The sequence below is a fragment of the Herpailurus yagouaroundi genome, unplaced genomic scaffold (assembly GCF_014898765.1).
Source record: "Herpailurus yagouaroundi ecotype Mexico unplaced genomic scaffold, PumYag 187, whole genome shotgun sequence".
In the NCBI taxonomy this organism is placed as follows: domain Eukaryota; kingdom Metazoa; phylum Chordata; class Mammalia; order Carnivora; family Felidae; genus Herpailurus; species Herpailurus yagouaroundi.
This window is the reverse complement of record NW_024412418.1, coordinates 25934786-25942394: the sequence shown is the minus strand read 5'-3', so window position 1 is coordinate 25942394 and position 7609 is coordinate 25934786. Positions and strand designations below refer to the sequence as shown.

At 37.2% G+C, this 7609-nt stretch overlaps 1 pseudogene; it reads right to left on the bottom strand.

Moving 5' to 3' along the window:
* Nucleotides 1–5376: 5376 nt before the first annotated feature.
* On the bottom strand, nucleotides 5377–5836 carry LOC121043743 (protein FAM136A-like; annotated as a pseudogene).
* Between the last annotated feature and the right edge of the window lie 1773 nt (nucleotides 5837–7609).

Genomic DNA, 7609 nt, shown 5'->3' with positions numbered 1-7609 from the left:
TAACAGGCAATATTCACTCCAGAGAGCCTTTCTTGGTTGACTGAGTCTGTATCACAGTTCAACTTCTTCTGTTTGATCCTGTTTCCATACTCTTTGTAGGATAAGCATGTACTAAACATCTTATACCTAATCTCCATCTAATTATTAGACTCTGGAGCACACAACATAGAACATATTGCTATGTCTTTTAAATAAACTGGATGTCTAGTCTTCTGCTAAAATAATAGAAACATACATATCCCCCATAGAGCAGCGATTATTAAACTTGGGACCATGGCTGCGTGGAGGGTCAAGAAATGTATGGGTTTATGTGGTGATATGTGTATATACTGCTACCTCTTTTTCAGGGAGAGAATGCATGCATATTCACAAGAGAGAATCCATACTTTCCATCTAATTGCCAAAGTGGTATACAACTAAGAAGTTTGACTCACTGCCATGTATGATGAAAGCAGTTATTACTTTTCTTTTTATAATCTTGGTCATCTAACTGCATCAGAATTGACAAGACAGTAATTTAAACATTGAACAGTTGCTCTATGTGTGTTCATATCAATTAATAATATACTTATGAATACCACATGCAAATGTGAAGTTGAGGATGAAATGGTCACGGCGGGGAGGCAAAAGCAGAAAGGAAAGATGAGTAAGCCTTCTTCAGGAATGTCCACTATAGATGCTTCATGCATGAATATTATTTACATTATTTATATACAATGGAATACTTATTTTTTTTAATGAATGAAGAAAATTCCGTACAATATTTTGTAGTGTGGCCATGAAGCATTTTGGAAGCATTTTCTGGCTTTAAATTAACACTGAATTTGCTTTCATATGTATGAGAATACCAGAGGCTAATTTCTTTGTAATTTTATTAACAAGTTACAGAAAAGTATGCAAATTTTATTCATTATATAATTAAAGCTATCCCAAAATATCTCAGAATCTGACAGTCACCTTAATGCCCTGTGGCTTCCTGGACTCAGTAATTATTCAGCTTTGACTGCTCCAGTTGTGACGGACTTTGAAACAGCATTCCAACAAAAGGTCACGTGCACACATATGCATCAAATGTTTTGTATTACCACTTTTAAGAATTAAATACGCTTATTCAGAATCTCCATTTAAAAATAATTACAACCAAAAAAATAATAATTACAACTTTAAAACTATTGGGTGTGTATATACATATCTTTATATATAAGGATTATAATTTATGTAAGGCTTAGAGTTTCTTTGTCCAGTCCACTGTTTTTCCTAAAGAAAGTAGTAGTCATTCTACATGAACATTAATTTAACAGCATATAAAGAATTTTAATTTAGAATGTGTTTCAGTGATGCAACACTGTGATAACATGCATTAAAAGAAGCAAACAAACCAAAATATTAATGATTAAAGAAATGTGTCTTCTAATTATTCTAATCATTTTCTATTCTTTCACTTCTCTGTAATATTAACCCTATAAATAAGAAGGAAGTCAAGAGCATTGACATAATACTTAGATATAACCCAAACATAATTGACCATGAGTGAGGGAAATTCAGACCTCTAAAAATAGGGAAAATTCTCTAGAGAGAGATGTCCTGGCAGGTGTTTATCTTCTGCCTTTATCATCACAAAGAGTCAAGTGAAAACAATTCAGGAAAGTCAAACCTAGTGGTAATAAAATCATCCATCAATAGGAAGTTATTCTCGCTAAAGAAACAGTGAGCTTGAAGGGCTGATAGAAGACTCCCATAGTGTGGTGTGGACTGCCTCACACGATGTGTCACATACAGGCTTGCCTGGGGAATCACCGGTTGTAGCAGGGAACAGGACGACTTGTAAGGCAAGTAAAGCAATGCATGTCTTTCTGTACTGAGACGCCCTCATTTAATCTCTGTAGCATTTTCAGCTGGAGATAGCAGGAAGGAGGCAGCGCTAGAAGGTAATGATTCCCAAGTGTAAGCGTCATTTAACAATGGGGAGCCTGAAGCTCTTTGAGCAGATTGGCTGGCCCAATGTGGTATTTTATGTTCCAACCAGGCAAGGCAAAGGCAAAGCCAAGACAACAGTCCAGCTCCCTGGCTTCTCAGTCTTGATCTCTCTCCAAGATCAACAACCAAAATGCACTCCTTACGTTTTTGCTTTAAAAAATCTATTTCATGCTGTGAAAAGTTTACTTCTACACTATCTCCTGTGCAATATTAGATTATTAGATGCTTTCACATTTTCATTTAATTATTATGACTTCCTAATGAGATAAGTGTTGTCCCCATTTGACAGATAAGAAACAAACAACCAAAAATGAGATCCACCAAGGTCAGGAAGGTAATAAATGAAGGAGTAGATAAAATGACTCAGAATTCTCTGTTCTTGAATATAAAAATCTGCCACTTTGCTTTCATTTAGATTTCACAAATTTAGGGATACTATTTACATTTTTTTATATCCCTGGTGTAGTCAACATTTTCAATATTATAAAATCTTCTCTTTATCTTTAGTAATGAAGGTCTATTTTATCTTACATTAATATAGTACATATAATATATAAACATTTGCATGCTATATAATTTTTATTCTTTCTCAGCCTTTCTTTATCCTTGTATTTTAGCTGAAAGCATCTCTTTTAATCTATACAGTGTTCGACCCAGCAATTGCACTAGGTATTTATCCAAAGGATACAAAAATATGGATTCAAAGGGATACATGCACCCCGATGTTTATAGCAGCACTATCAACCATAGCCAAATTATGGAAAGAGCCCAAATGTCCATCCACTGATCGACAGATAAAGAAGATGTGGTATGCATATACGATGGTATATTATTCAGCCATCAAAAAGAATGAAATCTTGTCATTTGCAACAACGTGGATAGAGACAGTGTATTGTGCTCAGTGAAATAAGTTAGAGAAGGACAAATACCATATGATTTCACTCATATGTGGAATTTAAAAAACAAAGGAAAAAAAGAGAGGGAGGCAAACTATAAAAGATTCTTAAGTACAGATAACTGAGGGTTGATGGAGGGGAGGTGGGTGGGGGCATGGGCTAGATAGGTGATGGACATTAAGGAGGGCACATGTGATGAGCACTGGGTGTTATATATAAATAATGAATCACTGACTTCTACTCCTGAAACCAATATTACACTATCTGTTAGCTTACGAGAATTTAAATAAAAACTTGAGGGGTGCCTGGGTGGGTTAGTTGGTTAAGTGTTGGACTTTGGCTCAGGTCATGATCTCATGACTTCTGAATTCAAGCCCCACATTGGGCTCTGTGCTGACAATTCAGAGCCTAGAGCCTGCTTCAGATACTGTGTCTGTCTCTCCTCCTTGTCCACTCACGCTCTGCCTCTCCTTCTCTCGTAAAAATAAATAAAACAATAAAAAAATAAAAAATAAATAAAAACTTGAAGCAAAAAAGCAAAACAAAACAAAACCTTTTCAGGGAGTCAGTCAGTGAAGCGGCCGACTTCGGCTCAGGTCATGATTTCGCTGTTTGTGGGTTCAAGCCCCGCGTCGGGCTCTGTGCTGACAGCGTGGAGCCTGGAGCCTGCTTCAGATTCTGTGTCTCCCTTTCTCTCTGCCCCTTCCCTGCTCCTGCTCTCTCTCTCTCTCAAAAATAAATAAACATTAAAATTTTTTTTTCAAAACAAAACCTTTCACTCTCTGGTACAGTAATAATAATAATAACAATCGGTATGGTGTTTTTTAATGCATCTAACAGTCTTCACTTTTCATAAGAGAATTTAGATGATTTAAATTTAATCACTGATATGTTTGGGTTTAAATCTACCATCTAACTATATGTTTTCTATTTGTCCTACCTTTCTCCCTTCACTTGCATTCTTTCTGGTTAATCACTTTACAACATTTTGTTTTCTCTATATTTATTCATATATTATACACTCATTTATAACTTTGGCTCAGGGCTGCCTACAGTTTCAAATGTCTATCGTTATCTTATGAAACTCTAATGTTAAGTGATACCTACCCCCTCTTCCTGAATAAGGAAAAGAACTTTATTTATCCAATTCCTAAAATACATGCTATTTTGGATGTAATTTTATAACATCCATTTTATTTATTTATTTACTTGTTTATTTATTTACTATTTAGGAGGAAAAACTAAATCAAAATTTTTTATTTATAACTAAACCACTAGGAAAATAATCACAGTCTTGAAACACCAAATGCAGGCTATATTATCATTTCAACAGTTGGTAATAATATGTAAATGTAATAATAATAAATATATTATCATTTATCAACAGCTGGTAAAAAGACAACATGGTCCTTATCAAAATGATAAGGTGCTAGAATTGGGGCAGGAACACTGCTTGCTGCAAAGGTCCCAGGCAAATGTGGTATTTGGTAGAGTGGGGGTTGCCCCTCTTGTGTTTTAAGTGAATCACAGCTCATCCCTGAGTTGCTTACTTTTTCTCTTTTGACCTTCCTGTCGCCAAGGGATTGTCTCAATAGTGCTCTTTGATTTCAGGGAGCTAAATAAGCAATACTGAGTTTAGGCTTTCCTTTCATTCTGTTCTATGAACACCAGGTTTTTCCAAAGCCAGTGCTTAATAACTCCGTTAACTAAGAAAGTAACAGCTCCTCCTTCAATGTTCATTCCTGGATACCAGTATACAGTGCAAGCAAACCCCCCTTTCCCTTCGATGGAGAGTGTCGCTGCGAGACTGTCCTGTCGCAGATAGCCTCAGGGTCCATTATGGCAGCCAGTGAGAGGGAAGGTCTGCTTCCCATTCCCAGTGGGGATTTTGCAGGGCTTCCTAGCTAAAAGATGTGATGTGTATTTCAAGAAATGAATATCCACGTCTTGATGATAGCCAGAAACAGACTTCCACGAGGAACTGTTGAAAGTCCTAAACTCCCTGTCTCAACTCTACATCTTAAATCAACTTCATGCCCTTGTATATAAAACAAAACAAAGCAAAACAAAGGCCCAGAACCCCCTTTCTAAAAATTTTCTAAATTAGTGACCTTGTAGATTCTGTTTTGCACCTCATGGAAAATGATTTGGTTGGCAACACACAGAAACACCTCTGCTCACACTCCACCAGATCATAGGCAGGTTAGAGAAACCTACCAGCCTGTTGGTACCCGTGCACTAAGAAGAATCTGGTACCTTGGGGGGCTCCGGCTTGATACAAGGGAGATCCTCAGAGGTAGGACAGATACGTGAAATTTAGGCTATCAAAAACTCTTCTGCACTCCGACCCAAATTTCAGCACCAGTTTTTTTCCATTTCACGTTTTAGGGTTGAAACATAAAGGAACCAGTGTCCAGAGGCAAGCGACACACGCCTCAAATTGCTGCCATCCTTAATTTCTTCATAAATTTCACTTAAAAGACCAAAACTCCCATTTCTCTTTTTAAATCGATTCCTGCCATCTGCCCGATGGCCAATTGCAAAGACTTCTATCTCCCAATGGACAGGAGAGACTCCTCATCTTCTTGGTCACGGTCAGGATGACCTGCATGTGGTCATCCATGCACCTGGTCCCACAACTCTCCAGCTGCTGTTTCACCCGAAGGTCTTTACTTCCCGCATCTATTGAAGCTTTGGCTTTGTCATTTCAGTACACGGTACACCTGGCCAGGAAGCCCTGGAACTTCTCCAACTCACTGATCACCAGTGCCTGGGCTGAAGCCAGAGACGCGTGGCAGCGCTCCATGCACTGTTGCGCCTGATGCATGGACGCCCGGCTGCTCCCACAACAGTTGGCACTGCGCCGGAACATGAGGTCTGCATCTTCCGGGTGGCTTTCTCTCCAGACTCTTCACCACGGAGTCCGCTGCCTCCTGCACCTGGAGCTGCTGCAGCTACGCCATGGCGACCTCGCGCTGAACCCCCTCTGTGCTGGCTCCCACTTGGACTCTGACCCAATCCATATTACTTAAACACTACTAGATACTACTAGTAACATTGTATATAGTCAACAGCCATTTAGATTAACCAACCCATATACTTAGGATCTCTTCCTTGTTTGTTGTTGTTTTCTGTATCTCTGAATTTACACCTGACATCATGTTCCTTCACTGGAGGAATATTCTTTAGTATCTAACTTGGTGCAGGTTTGCTAATTTCAGGATTTTCTGTATATTTTGTTTTCTAAACATCTATTTTGTTTTTGAATGACATTTTCACTAAGTATGAAATTCTATGTAGGTAGATCTTTTCTTTAAGCATTATAAAAATACTATCAGACCCCTTGATTATGTTATAAAATTGTCTACAATTCTACCTGTTGCTCCTTTGAAAACAGCCTCCATTTATTTTCTGATTGCTTTTAAGAATAGTTTTGTCTTGTATTTACTGAAGTATCACTGTGATTTTTAATAGATTATGTGCTGGATTTATTTATTTTTTGTAATTTGCATTATTTTATTTACAATTTTTTAATATTTCTATTTATAATCTTATTCTGTGGATTCTTATTTTACATCAAATTCAGGAATTTGTCAGCATATATGTCTTGCTGTATTTATTTCCTATCCCCATGATCACTTCCCTCTTCACTAGGACTCAAATCACTTATGTTAGACCCACTCACTATATATAACACTCTGTCTTTTAATGCTTTCTAATCACTACTCATCTAATAAAGACCCAGGGGCCTGTTATTGGGAAAAAAAATCTGCTAGAACTTTTATGCTAAATAAAAGTCCATGAATACTGTATATTTTTAGTCTCTATAATAACTGCTTTAATTACCAATTTGGTATATAATATTTCAAGTTCCCATTTATGTGATTATGTGTAATTCTCAAAATATATGTGGGATTTCTGTCTATATAAGTGTGTTTAGGGAATACTGAATAATTTCTTGGTTCAGCAAGTATCTCTAAGTGGTTTTTCTTTAATACTTGTAAAATAGTTTCTTAATAAAATCACAAGTTGATACAGCATCTTTTATACTACTTTTAGGATTCATTTTAATTCCAAAACTTATTTTTCTATGGATATGAAACTAATGCCAATAGCTAAAATGATCTATTGCTATCTCATACCACACAATGAATTATCTAGAATGTTTTATATATGATATATATTCAAATGAATATTGGTAATTGAAAGCCATTCTTTAAAAGTATAATAATTTATAGGTTATTTTCTTGAATAAAGAGAGAGAAATTAGTTGCTGTGGCATGAGTTTAAAATCTATACCTCTGAGGGAAATTTAATGTGTTTTTTTACATTTATTTATTTAAGAGACAGAGAGAGATACAGAGCATGAGTTGGGGAGGGGCAGAGACAGAAAGGGTCACAGAATCTGAAGCAGGGTCCAGGCTCTGAGCTGTCAGCACAGAGCCCAAGGACACGGGGCTCAAACTCACAAACTGTGAGATCATGACCTGAGCTGAAGTCAGACACTTAACCAACTGAGCCACCCAGGCACCCCTGAGGGAAATTTAATTAAAACATTCCCTGGTTCTACTGCTCCTAAGCCCTTTACCCTCCACTGGCCCTTAATATGCACTTTGCCATATAGCCCATTTTCACCAGCCAGCATCTAATATCTGTAGTACAGATGTTGAGTGCTTATGTAAAGACTGGGTTACGCCTTGCGCAGGGAGGATAGAAGCAGGGTTTAAGCCTTTCAT